The sequence below is a fragment of the Chinchilla lanigera genome, unplaced genomic scaffold (assembly GCF_000276665.1).
Source record: "Chinchilla lanigera isolate Chin_1 unplaced genomic scaffold, ChiLan1.0 scaffold00011, whole genome shotgun sequence".
Lineage (NCBI taxonomy): Eukaryota > Metazoa > Chordata > Mammalia > Rodentia > Chinchillidae > Chinchilla > Chinchilla lanigera.
In genome coordinates, this window is record NW_004955412.1 from 27,081,132 (window position 1) to 27,094,309 (window position 13,178).

Consider the following 13,178-nt stretch of genomic DNA (forward strand, 5'->3'; position numbering starts at 1 on the left):
GTTTGAATGTTAGCTGCCTTTTAGCAAAATATAGGACATTATCATCTTAGCTAGGACATGATGTTAAGTAAAATAGTATTACACATAATTAACAAAACACATAGCTACATCCTTGATCTGAGCTGAGAATAGTTTTGGAGGATGAAACAAGAATTGTAGCTGCAAATACGAGATCAGATTCCCTCAAATCAAAAAAGTAATGGAATCTTATAAATAATACCCAACTCCACAGCCACAGATCATTGTCCTAAGAAAACTCTATAAATGCAAATAGCCAAGCTTTAGCATCTGTTTTGTAGGTCTCAGATGAAATATTTTCAAAGTTTATACATTTGTAGAGTTGTGATGCAAGGTTTTCTCCTCTATACAAGTTCAAAAACTTCTGTGCTTCTCCACAAACCTGGATATCAGTGATTAAATTTAATAATTAGGCCAATCTATAGAGAAGCAGAATGGGATTCTCAATATTTACCTAAATACTTTTTGATGGAGACCACTATGAAGCAGCCCCAAGCAGGACTTAAATTAACCAACTGGCTTTTTATGTTTACTTATGAATCTATCCAAAGCCTAGGCAGCTCGTCCAGAAGTGAGTGAGGGACTCATAGTAAGTGAACCTCTGTGAGTCACTAATCCCTATCGAAACTTGTAATGGTGGATGAAGCTGGAAAGCCTGAAAGGATAAAACAAGATCACAGCCAAGGACACCTGGATCTGATCTCAACTAGATAAAGACTACAGCCTCAGGCATGTCACTCCTGGGTGGATTAATTTAATCCTTATAAGGATTAATTTAATACCTTACTTGGAGAAGTCCTTGAGTAATGCTGCTCTTCTTGAGTATTTCCCTTCCTTCTTCTGATAACCAAATAAATAGGGGCCACCCAGAGAAGGTCTTGGTCTTAGCACTGAGAGAATCTCGAATTCTGTGAGAGGGCTTTGATCCTCCTGGAGCCCTGAAAGCATTCCATTTGCCTCTTTTTATTTAGTCTTTACAGTATACTCGTTCAGGAGATTGCAGACTGATCAGCCTGCAATAACTAAGGGCTATTATTAACCCGATACTTTTTAAATTTTAAGATAAGCATTTCCTTCTTGAAGAATTATTACTGTCACTGCAGAAGACAGAAAAAAAACAGAGGATAAAAAACAATGGACAGCTGAAAAGTAAGTTCTGTGCCCATCACATGTCTTGTTGCAATCCATAACTCCTGACTCCAGTTTTTTTGATTCCCCTTTACCAAGAGCCACATGACAACAACTAGTTATCCTGGCCAGTTATGTATAGCATGAGGGAGCAGGCTACCAGTTACATAACTGGCCTATCTCCTAACAAATACTTATGTCCAATGACACCATCTTCTATTTCTTTTTTTGAAACAACTTTGGGAGTGGCACTTTATTGATGGTCTTTATTGCTACCATTCCAGTCAGATGCCTATCTGTTCTGACCATATATAAAGCCAAAACATAGTGGGAAATATGAAAGATAAATGTAGCAACTGCACTTTGTTCTACAGTATACATATAAAAATTCTAGAAAGCACTGCAATTCCCAATAGCAGACAACTCTGATACTTTGGGGTAGAAAATTATTACAGCAAACTCTCCCCCACACCAATCTCTGTTTTTGTTTTCTACAATTTTAGTTACTTGCAATCATTCAGGGCCAAAAACATTATATTAAATGAAAATTTCAGAAATAATTCCTAAATTCTAAGTTGTATACCATCCTAACTAGCGGGATAAAATCTTGAACTGTCCTTTATCCCACCTTGTCTTGCCCAGGACATAAATTATCCCTTTATGCAGCGTATTCATGCTGTATATACTACCCACCCATTAGTCACTTAGTAGCTGTCCTAGTTATCAGATTTATTGTGTAGTATGCAGTACTTATATTTAAATAACCCTTGTTTTACTTAATAATGGCCCCAAAGCACAAGAACAGTGATGCTGGCCACTCAAATATGCTAGAAAGTCAGAAAGAAATCCATCTGAGTGAAACGGTGTAAGTTTTCAGTTTAATAAGGAATGAAAAAAGTCATGGGTGAGTGCAGTACAATAAGATATTCTGAGAGACAGAAAGAATACATTTGCATAACTTTTATTATATTACCATAATTTATTAGCTATTTTTATATTCTCTTGCTGTGACTGATTTATAAATTAAACTTTATCATAGATATGTATGTATAGAAAAATAACACGTAATGGGTTCAGTACCACCCAGTTTCAGCACCCACCAAAGGTCTTGGACTATATCCCCTGTAGATAAGCAAGAGCTACTGTATGAACAGGAAAGTTATCAAAGGGTTCCAACAAAAAATTATCCTTTATTTTAAGGACATGTCAGTGAAGCTAGATATGAAGTATACCTCTTATAAAATAAAGGGTTTTTTCCCCAGCATTAAGTTGGAGTATGTTATATTGACTTTAGGGTGAAAAGGAGAAGACTAAATTAAAACTGGAGCAAAAAAGTCAAGATAGTATTCAGTTGTCTGGGGATCTCAGGATTTATCTAGACTTCATATTAGATGGTACAGCATTCACCTATCTGCTTGCTTTGCTAGCAGCAATGTCTTAACCAACCCAAGGACAAAAATATAACCAATTCTAGTTTATTCTCATATTTAAAACTCCTCCAATGTTATTCCCTAATCACTTTATTTTGCTGCAACAGTCTCTGGTTAAGCTGTACCACCACAACATCACATTCTGCCAGTAAGTGACCCCCTCAAACATGATAATATCAATAACAATAGAAGTGGCAATAGCAAGGGCTCACATTCAAAAAGCACCTGTCAGGGGCCAATCACTAGGTCAAGGTACTCTGCTCACAAGTCCTAAATACCCTGATCTGCCGGGCCTGGTGGAGCACGCCTGTAACCCCGGAACTCAGGAGGCTGAGACAGGAGGATCGTTGTGAGTTCAAGCCCAGCCTGAGCTACAAAGTGAGTTCAAGGCCTGCCTGAACTTCACAGCGAGACTCTGTCTCAAAAAGACAAAAAAAAAAGATACCCTGATCCAACAGCCTTGGATCCAACACCAGCACTCCCATGCCAGAGGAGGAACTAAAATGAGAGAGTCTGCATTGTTAGAATATGGTAAAGTCTGGCTTCGGCCCCCAGCGCTCTGACTCCAAGGTCTGCTCTATGACAGACTCAACTGCTATGATACACTGCCTGAAAATTCCTAAGTTAAAGCTTCCATGTATATAAAACTAACTCATTTTTCAAGTCAAGCATTTCATTAATCTAGACATTCCATGTGCTAAATTTACCCAAAATAAGGGTAGGACTGTCTTCCAGTCCTATGTCCACTTGCACTCAGCAGTCAAATGAAAACAATGAACAGCCTTCTTTAGTTAGATTCAACACGCTATGCAGACTAGAGATTTGACGAGTTACCAAGGACATTTGGCACATTCCAGTCACACATTGGGTTAATTTGTTGGTAATGAGAATGAGATAAGGCACAAATAATTTAACAAAAATGTCAGCTGCAACACTCAATGGCCTAGCTATGTTATTACAGTGCTCCAAGCCATTTTCTTGTAGTTAGAAGGTTGAAAATGCCTTACAAGCCAAATATTTCCAAATAATTCAATTTCAGTAGAAAACAAAGAGGAAAAATCTCTTATAGGTTAATAATTCCACTATACTAAAGAATATATAACATCAAAGAAATCCACGTTAAGAAAGATGTCAATATTAAAAGGAGGTCTCTAGGATTTGAACAATTTAATCACTGAAAAGTCAAATTAAGGGCTAGGGCTGTGTTCCAGTGTTAGAGCAATTATATAGTTTGTGTGAGGCTCTAGGTTCCATATCTAATACCAAAAAAGAAAAGAAAGATAATGTATAAAATTCAGTTAATCTGTAGCCTTAAAAACATTATATTTTATTTTTAAGCCATTTAGTTATAACCTAAGAAACAGCATACCTATCAATACATATTACTTACTCTAGATAAAACTACTTTCAATTTAGTCTATACTTGGCAATTAGAGATCTGAACAACTATTCACTCTTATTCAGTTTTTCTCTTTGCAGATTAAAAAAAAAAAGACAAGCTTCATCAATCACTTAAGAGGGTCTGGTTCTGATATTATATGAGCTCTGTCAACCTTAATCAAATTGCTTGCCAGATTGGAGATAAGTAATGACTTGCTTAGGTTAAGCCAGGCCAGAGTTTTCCTTCTGTAGTATATACATCTCTGGAGTGAAAATAAACAGCCTCGCACCTCTCACTGGGAGCTGCTCTCTGCTGTGATTACAACCCTGCTCCCTCCAACAAAGGAGGAGGGGCGAACTCTGGCTCTGGGACTATCTATATTTCCTTCCTTCCTTTTCAATCTGGTCCCCAAAACCATTTTTAAACTATTCCATTAAACAGGATTGTTTTGATCTACACCAAAATAACACAAATCACCTATGGTTAAATGTTTTTGCATTAACATTTGTCTTAGCCAGCACGACAGAACTGATAGAAAACGAAACAGAAATTGCTAACAATTAATGAAAGCAGTACTGAGAAAATCACTTAAAACTTCAAAGATTGAATTCCTATTCTAACATATCCAAGAAGTGAAAAACTAAATTCTCTCTCACCATTATCAGTCATCTATGCATACAACTGTTTCAAAGACACAAATACACATTAGATTTCTAAAATGTTCCCTTCCATAATTTCTTTTCTTTAATATAATTGGAAATGGTTTTCAAGCTTCACATTCATCAGCAGAGATACACTGCCTACTCAGAGAAAGGGGTAAAAAAGCAAAAATCCAAAAGGCTAGCAGAAAAAAATGAAGTTATTTCTTCAGGGGAAAGAGTCTAAAAATACAAGGTAACTATGAGTCAGTTCCATCCTAGGCAAAATTCACTTCGATATGAAGTCAATACAGTCTAGAATGCAGAGTCTGTTTGGAATTATCTAAAACAAAAGCTTCTTGGAATTTAATGATTTTCCTCTATTATTAGGCATCTATAAATGTGCGATTATAAGCTAAAATAAGCCTAGAAAGAAAGACTAAAGTTTCTGACACCCTTTTCCAACATTCAAGGAGACACTTTAAAGAATACCTGACTTAAAAGTCAATTAAAGCATTCACATCTCACACCAATGCTCCTTTACTGTCTTCATGATTTCCAATCTCACAAAACTTTTAAAGTAGCAAAAAAAGAAAAGAGGATAAAATGCACAATATTATGCAAATAGAAAAGGTTCTGTAAAAGTTATTTAAGAAATTATCACCAGAAACACAGGGTAGGAAAAAATTATTCTGTGTACAGAATAAAAAGAAACCACAAAACCAGAGTTTGTAATTGCTCAGCACGGGATGGAGGACAGGGTGTCCTGGGCTCCTCCTGGGCCTGTCTGTATGCATGCTGCGCCCAGACTAGGGCTGGACACTTCTTTCCCAGTCCCCTGGAGGCACCATTCTTATAAGTCTGCAGGGCACCCAAGAGACAAGGGCTTTGCTCTGTAAAAGCAATACTTCACTCCTTTGTCACCATTTATTTATTGTTAAATTCCCAAGTACACATGCAGCATACATTCACTCTAGGTAAATCAGAACAAAAGATGCCAGTATTTCTCAGTGAATTAGAAAGAACCTTTACAAGCAAATGGAATCTTTGTTTGCCTACTAAATGTCAAGGGATTCCCTGCTCCCCAGCCCAGAAAACTCACATTTCATATGAAGGAAAAAAAATCTGTATTTGTACAAATGAAACCCTAAAAACTCAGCTTCTTATTCTGTGTTGTTGAAGGACTAGTGTTTTCTATGTGGTGCTTACTAATTTGAGTCCATGGCCAGCCAGCATCTATAACTAATTATAAATAGCCTGTGTATCTGTACAGCTAGATAATAAAACATAAATCTGACCAAGTGACAGGTTCAGCTCTATAGAGCTAATCACTTATGTTTTTCCCCTAACAGTCTACCTGTCTGGGAAGACAAATCCCAAACTAAGAAGTAACACACTGTTTCTTTAAAACAATTTTTACTAACATTTTCAAGGGGGGTGTAGGGTGGGATGCATTAGCATAGATTTCCCAACATTCACATTTGGAAACCCACTTTGGGAGTTAGCTACAAGATTCCTACAAACATTAGTAATGTGCACTCTGTCAAATCCCTGAGCTAAAATTTATCTCAGATGCTGCAAAACACTGATATCAAATCTCTGCACAAGCTGTATTGTATGATTAAAAACCCCACTGCAGCTGCTTTCATAGTAACAAATGTGAAATTATTCTAAGACCTAACCACTACAACAATAGTGCTTTTAAAATGCATCCTCAAACACAAAAGAAATAACAAATCATGACAATTGTGTTTGCTAGGTTAATAGGAGACCACAGCTAGACAACCAGTCTTACAATGACTCAAAATTGGCTTTAGTCAGCCAAGGGAGTAAAAGAAAAAAAAAAAAAAAAAGAACCCTTACCATCAATGTACGATGTAAATTATGTGAAACACCTATATAGACCTATAGTGAAATTCTTTTAAGAGAGAAATTCAACTAAAACACAAGCTAATTTAAAACATGGTGACTAGAGCTTGGAATTAGGACTCAGGAGAGAAGTTTGATGTGTTTATTTTTGTTGTAACTTCAAAAAGCACTCGTACTATTTTTTTTAAAGGCCCAATTTTCAATATAGAAATCAAATTATACTGACTTGGAGATCACAACAATTCTAATCAGTTTATAACATGATTTGGAAATATGTTAAGTAGAGATATATATTTAGAATTGGGTTTTAAAAAATAACCCATCAGAACCAACTCAGAACTCAAGCAACAGGACCTTACTATATTTTTAATGTAGAAAAAACTCACCATTTCCCTCTGGAAGAACAAGGTTTAATGGAAGAACCAATAAAATCATCTCCTTTAAAATGGTAATCACACAGAAAGACACACCCATGAAGTAAACCATGGACACAGCAGAGTAGTAAGACTTCAGGGTAGTTCTACTCAACAGTTACTAAGAACTATTAAAATACCTCTTCAGGATCTGCTAGTCTCAAAGTCTACTGGAACTCAGATGCTAGGACAACAGACTGACATCCTGATGTATTAGTTATCACTAAGTCATGGCAACATCTCAAAATCATACACGTAACCACATTTAGATCTTCACTTTCACACCACCACTTTACAAGCCAATCACTACATGATGCAAGCTACGACGTAATATCAAGCTAAGTAAGTGAGTCTTATCCCCATTTTATAACTGAGGATTTTTCATACCTACTCTTGTGCTCTCAAGAATCACTACCATGAGAGCAACAGTTTGAATTACTGAAAGAAGTAGGTGATAAGCAGTATGCCTGACCAGGGTAGAACTGTTCACTCCCTAATTCTTACTGCTGTTACTCACCATGTTGTTATTTTGTTATACACACGCCTTGAGGCAAAAACCAGGAATAGTAGCCAAAATAAATGGGCAGGAAAAATGTCTCATCCCCAGCTTGTGATGCTATTTTTCTTTTTATTGGAACAGTCTGCCAAGTTCTAATGTCACTACAGTAATTTCATGGCCTGATAATAGCAGTGCTTTATCCATTACACATTTGCTCCCCTTGCCAGTTTTACGTCCAAGCAGGCAATGTGTATAATTACTCAGGGAAAGGATATCAAATTATAGTAAAACAGAATACTAATTACTTTTATTCTTATACCATAAAAAGCCAGTAACTTTCAGAAATTTCCCTGGCAAGAGACAGAAATCACAATGTACTTCTTAGTATCTATACATCCAGGAGGACCCCATAATACAGAGTATTTGTAACACAGAGAAAATATGGTATCAGTTCTCTAGGCACCAATGACATTGTACAGAAAAAATATATACATTTTAAGTATATAAACTTGGTAAAATATTCAAAATATTTGGGAAGCATTCCAATAATAATGTGACAATGTCCTAGTCCCTTCAACATTTCTTTTTGTTGCTGCTGTCTAAAGCATTTTATAATCTTCATTTTTTGAAGCTGTGGTATCTCCCCCTGAATTTGAAACTGAAAGTCATGATTTCAGTGGATTTTTAAGAGCAGAATTGTGCGTTCAAATCATTCACAGATCTAGAGAAGATGGGTTAGCATCTTGCTACTCCATATGCTCCACCCAGCTCACCAATATTATTTGGAAACTTATTACAGAAGTAAGTCTTGGGCTTTACTCCAGGATCAGAATTCACACTTGAACATCACCCCTCAGAATTCAAATGAACATCAATGCTCTTCAGGACATCTGAGTGTTAGGGTATTAGTAGGCAGAGTGCAAGGAAAGGGTAAATAAGGTGATGGGGGAACATGACGTCTTTGTCTTTGAAAAATAAGGATTTGATGTACATGTAGGCAATTAAGACATCACCTAAGTACCATGAGTTGTGTTCCCAATCTGCAAGAGAGAAATATCAAAGCATGACATATGCAAAGAATTCAAAATAGCTAGGAATAACAGAAGCACCAGGTAGGTAATTAACTTTGTACACACTAGTAAAGCACCAGGTAGGTAATTAACTTTGTACACACTTACTTTAATAAGTAAGCAAATCAGGGACTTGGAAGGATCTTCCAGGACGGCAAACACATAAGATTTGCGTTTGAGAAATATGATTACTGTGACAAAATATAGAAAAATGGATGATTTGGGAGGAGGGGAAACCAAGACTGGAGACAGGGGAAGAGCTACAGTTTAAGCAGGGGTCACAAAGGTATTTTTTCCTCTCACATTGTGAATCTCTTCTCCTCTCCAAATTCTTGAAAATGATGGTAGAAGGGAAAGATAATGGTAACAAAGAAAAGATAACAAAGGTCTACTTGTAAGTTTTGGGAGGGTGGAAAGGGTACCTATATGTATCGACAAATATAAATAATAAAAGAGTAATATGTTCTCCTGCTTTCTAAAACAGAAATTTTGGTGACTCAGCATTCTACAGTCCCTCCAATCACTCTAAATACCAATTACTAACCATAAAGTACTATATTTATATATACAAGATATGGAACCAGCTAAGTTAAATACATATGAATCCCAGAAAGATCCTGAATAGTTTTGTTGCTTGGGAAAGTAACTGATGCAAGCCTTTCTCACCTAATGAGTTATTTCTCTCTTGAAAGTCAAGTTTAGATAAATTTGAGTAAAGGAGAGAAAAAAGGAGCATTTGCTAATTTTCACTTTACATCTAATTTGCTGTAGGAGTGAATATAGTGAAGCAACACATGGCCTCAAGTACATTCTCAGTGTACTGATCCTGTATAACAAAAAGGTGGTAAAAACTATACTTGTAAAGTATTACCATGTCGGATATTGATCTATCTAGAATATTAGAAAATCCCTGGTTTCTCTTTAAGTAAGAAAGAACATCTGACATTTCACTGTCAGTGACAAACTAAAGAGTGCATAAATAGAGACAGTCCCCAACTTTAAACTGGGATTGGCTTGGAAAAACATATTTTCCAAAAGGCTATTTGGAACGTGGACACATCTTCTCCCTCCAGAACTATGTACATAGTAGGTATTTTGCCTAGCTACAGCATAAAAGCCCAGTTCATGGAATTTTAGTACTTTTACAAAGGCCTTTTGAGGTCATTTGGTCCAATCACCCATAGAAGAGCTTCTTTCGATGCTATCCTTTGCAAACGCCACTAGAGCATACCTAGTAATAAGGAGCTTACACCCTTCACCATGTCCTCCCATGATGAGGCTCTATTTGTTAGATCATTATTCTTTCTTATGGAACATAATCTGCATCTCTGAGTGTCCTTTTTGAACAAAAGATGAATCATATCATATATCACATATCACTATTTCAACTCTCCCATCCCAGTGACCTCCTGGGCACTAGTGGTCTGAGTTAGGAAGAAAGGGAAACCACATGCCCTTCTGGAGTCTAGGGGCATCCATCCCTGCATATGCTATCTGTGAAGAAAGACCTGTGTCAAGGAGCTATGAACAAATAATAAGATTTAATACATTTACAAGTGCTGAAAAATACAACATCTCCTGAGAGAAAAATGGCTAGTGTCCAAGCAGAACACCAGGAAAATTCTTCACCAACATTTCCAATAAGAGAAATATGAGCTATTAACCACAAACAACAGCCCCCTCCAAAATGTAAGAAAGAAAAACATTGCTGATTCATCTATATCATCCTGTACTCTTGTCTCACTGCTTGTGAAATAAATATTATTTAGTATATTGGGAAATTCCAACAACACAAACAAAAGTTCTAGAAAGTGCAAGACACGGTCCAACAGCAATTGCTACTATTAAGTTAGTCACCAAAATCCTTCTCCCTGATATAAGCATATGGCCCATTCTTCAAAATCTTCTTGGAGTACAAAGCCCTAGCTCCACTTTTTTTCGAGAGGGGAGTAGGCTTTTTAAAAATTATATTATTTCATGTTTAACTCAAAAATATTACACTAATGTTGGACTGGTAGTTACTTCTGCCAATTCTAAGAACTGTATAGAGCATTTATAAGCTACCTTAAACGTTTCTTATTCCCTATTTTGAGTCTCCCTCCTTTTTCTCCTGAAAACAAACAACAAAAAAATGAATGCAGTTATCAGAGGATCTGACTTATGGAATTTTGACTGAAGGTAATCCTATCAGTTTTATGTGCAGGGATGAGGTTATGGTTATTTTTCTAAGATACCCACTAGAATCTGATTTCCTAATAATTTAGAAAGAAATGTTGTTAGTTTCTTTTTTCACCCAATGCGCCAATAAAATGAAGAACTACAAATTTCAAAACACACAAAGAACTCTACAATAATGTAAAACCAGGAATTAGTACTCTTTATAACAGAGAAATCTCACAAGTATAATGAGAGGTGCAGGAAAGCAGACATGGGTGTGCACAGCATATGAGTCCATTTTCATAAAGTTCAGGAACAGGCAAAACTTATAATCTACAGTGAGACTCGTCAGAATAGTCATCAACTGCAAAGGGAGAGCGAGGACTGAGAAAGGGCACCAGGGAGCCTTCAGATGTTAAAGAAATGCTAGCTGATCAGATAATGCTCACCACAGATGTGCTTATGTAGAACAATTAATCTGGCTGTTCACTTTGTGTATACTAGCTAGATACTTACATACAAATACTGTTATATTTTTCCTCAATCGGGAAAAAAATGCAACACATTGCTTCCAAGTACCTTCTTGTTTCAGCTAGAAATTTAAGAAAACTTTAACACACTAAGATTACAACCATTATGCACTGTTACTAGCTTCAAAGAATTCCTCATCACTTAGTACTTCAAAGTAACTGCTTCAGAATCAAAGTAGGACACTAACAGACACAGGAGTTCATACAGATAACAGCAGCTAATATTTATTAAGGCTTTACTATCTGCCAAATGTTTTAGTCTGATTGAATTATTGAATCACCATCACCATGGAAGAGATACTGTTGACTTTATCCCCATTTTACAGATAAAGAGCCCAATGCTAGGTCAAGATCATTGCCCAAGTTCAAACAAACAACAAGAGATGAGCTGGTCTATAAAAGAAGACCTGAAAGGCAAGTTCCATTTCAACTTCTTAGTTCTCTGTTTGTATTACGGTAATACAAAAATAAAATCAATCACACAGATCCAAGTAAAAAAACATGAGCAGACTATGCAATCTAAGTCAATAATATAACCAGTACATATGTGGTTCCCCTTTTAAAAGGCAAACTACTGGCTCCCAAGAATTGAAGTTCCTACTTACATTCCAACTGATATACAGTAGAAAAACATTCTAGAGAGTACTTTTCTTATTCCAATCATAGCTAGCCATCAAAATATAGCGCACACTAATACAACTAACGTGTGAACCAAGACAGGCACTAACCCCACTGTTTACTCAGTTCATCTGACAGTCTTTTCAATGTGGCTGTACTAGTAGGAAGCATGCTGAGGATTAAGATGGAAAAAATTAAACATATTCTTTCTAAAAGGCTTCTTTTTCCTAAACACATTGAATTGCGAGAAAAACTGAGTATAGGACATGAGAATAAGATGAAAAGAACTATGCAGTACATACGACATGATTTTAGTCAGCAAAAAATTCTATCAAACTAACCATCAAACATGTTACTGCCTTATGCATTAGTTGGAAACTATTAGCACTAGACTCTACATTCTTGGATGAAAATCAATTAATTATACCACCACACCATTCAGAACTGGTGTCCTTGAAAAGTACCCAAGAAATAAACTGGGTAACACTCTGAAAAAATGTTCCAAAAACTATTTAGGGAAGGGAAGAGGGATGGTGAAAAGAAAATACGTTAAATATTTCTCAAAATTTTTACTCTAAAGATTTTACGGCATGATTTTGATTTTGGTGGGGCTGCTAGTACATCTACAAAGCAATTCTTCAAAAATACTAGATATCTGATAGTATTAGAAGCCAACTGAAGAGAGGTATATGCTAAAGGAATTTAAATTACGTAACAATAAGGTAACAAAAACACAATAAAATCTTATCAAAACAAAAAATAAACTAAAATATGCCCATTTACATAAGTGTTTCCTCTGCAAAAGTCTGACTTTGCTCTCAAAGTTTAAAAGTTATTACACAACACATCAACTCTTTTGGGCAAGACCAAACTGCAACACAATTTTACGTATTTATCAAAAGATCATTCAAAGAAAACTTACCCGGTCTGCAACGTGTATATGCTTGTGCTATGGTGAGAAAAGCAGAGAAGCACCTTTCTGTACTGATACCGGGGTTCACTTCAGTGCTAAAAACACATCACCACAATCCTGCTTATAATTAAGGCTCCACTAGCAATGTGCCTTTGGGTTGGGTTTTTCTCTTACAAGATAAGCTGTTAAGTCATGTCTTGATTTCAGATCTGCTAACATATGGAGCCTTCTACAGCAGCCTTCTCCCCGCCCCTCTCATGTCCTCCCAATCAGCACTCTGCTCCACTTCCTACACACGCACACACACACGCAAACACACCCGCATACACACACACACACACACACACATCACCACATACAAAAAAGGCACTGCAGGGCAGAAATTCCTCAGGTGCTCGCTAATGGAATTCCCAGGGTCTTGGAGCCGCTTCGGGGATCAAGAGATCTCATAGCCCCTGCTGGGGTAAGGAGCAGCGAGTCTGTTCCATTTAATCAAATACAGAATGAATTTTCA

At 36.5% G+C, this 13,178-nt stretch overlaps 1 protein-coding gene across 1 annotated transcript in view; it reads right to left on the reverse strand.

Annotated features, from left to right (window-relative positions):
- The window catches only part of Cdon (cell adhesion associated, oncogene regulated), an 89,578-nt gene extending 76,741 nt beyond the window's left edge, over positions 1-12,837 (reverse strand). Inside the window, exon 1 of the mRNA XM_013511115.1 lies at positions 12,674-12,837. The gene's annotated coding sequence lies outside the window, so the exon portion shown is untranslated. The remainder of the gene's footprint in view (positions 1-12,673) is intronic.
- Positions 12,838-13,178: the final 341 nt, after the last annotated feature.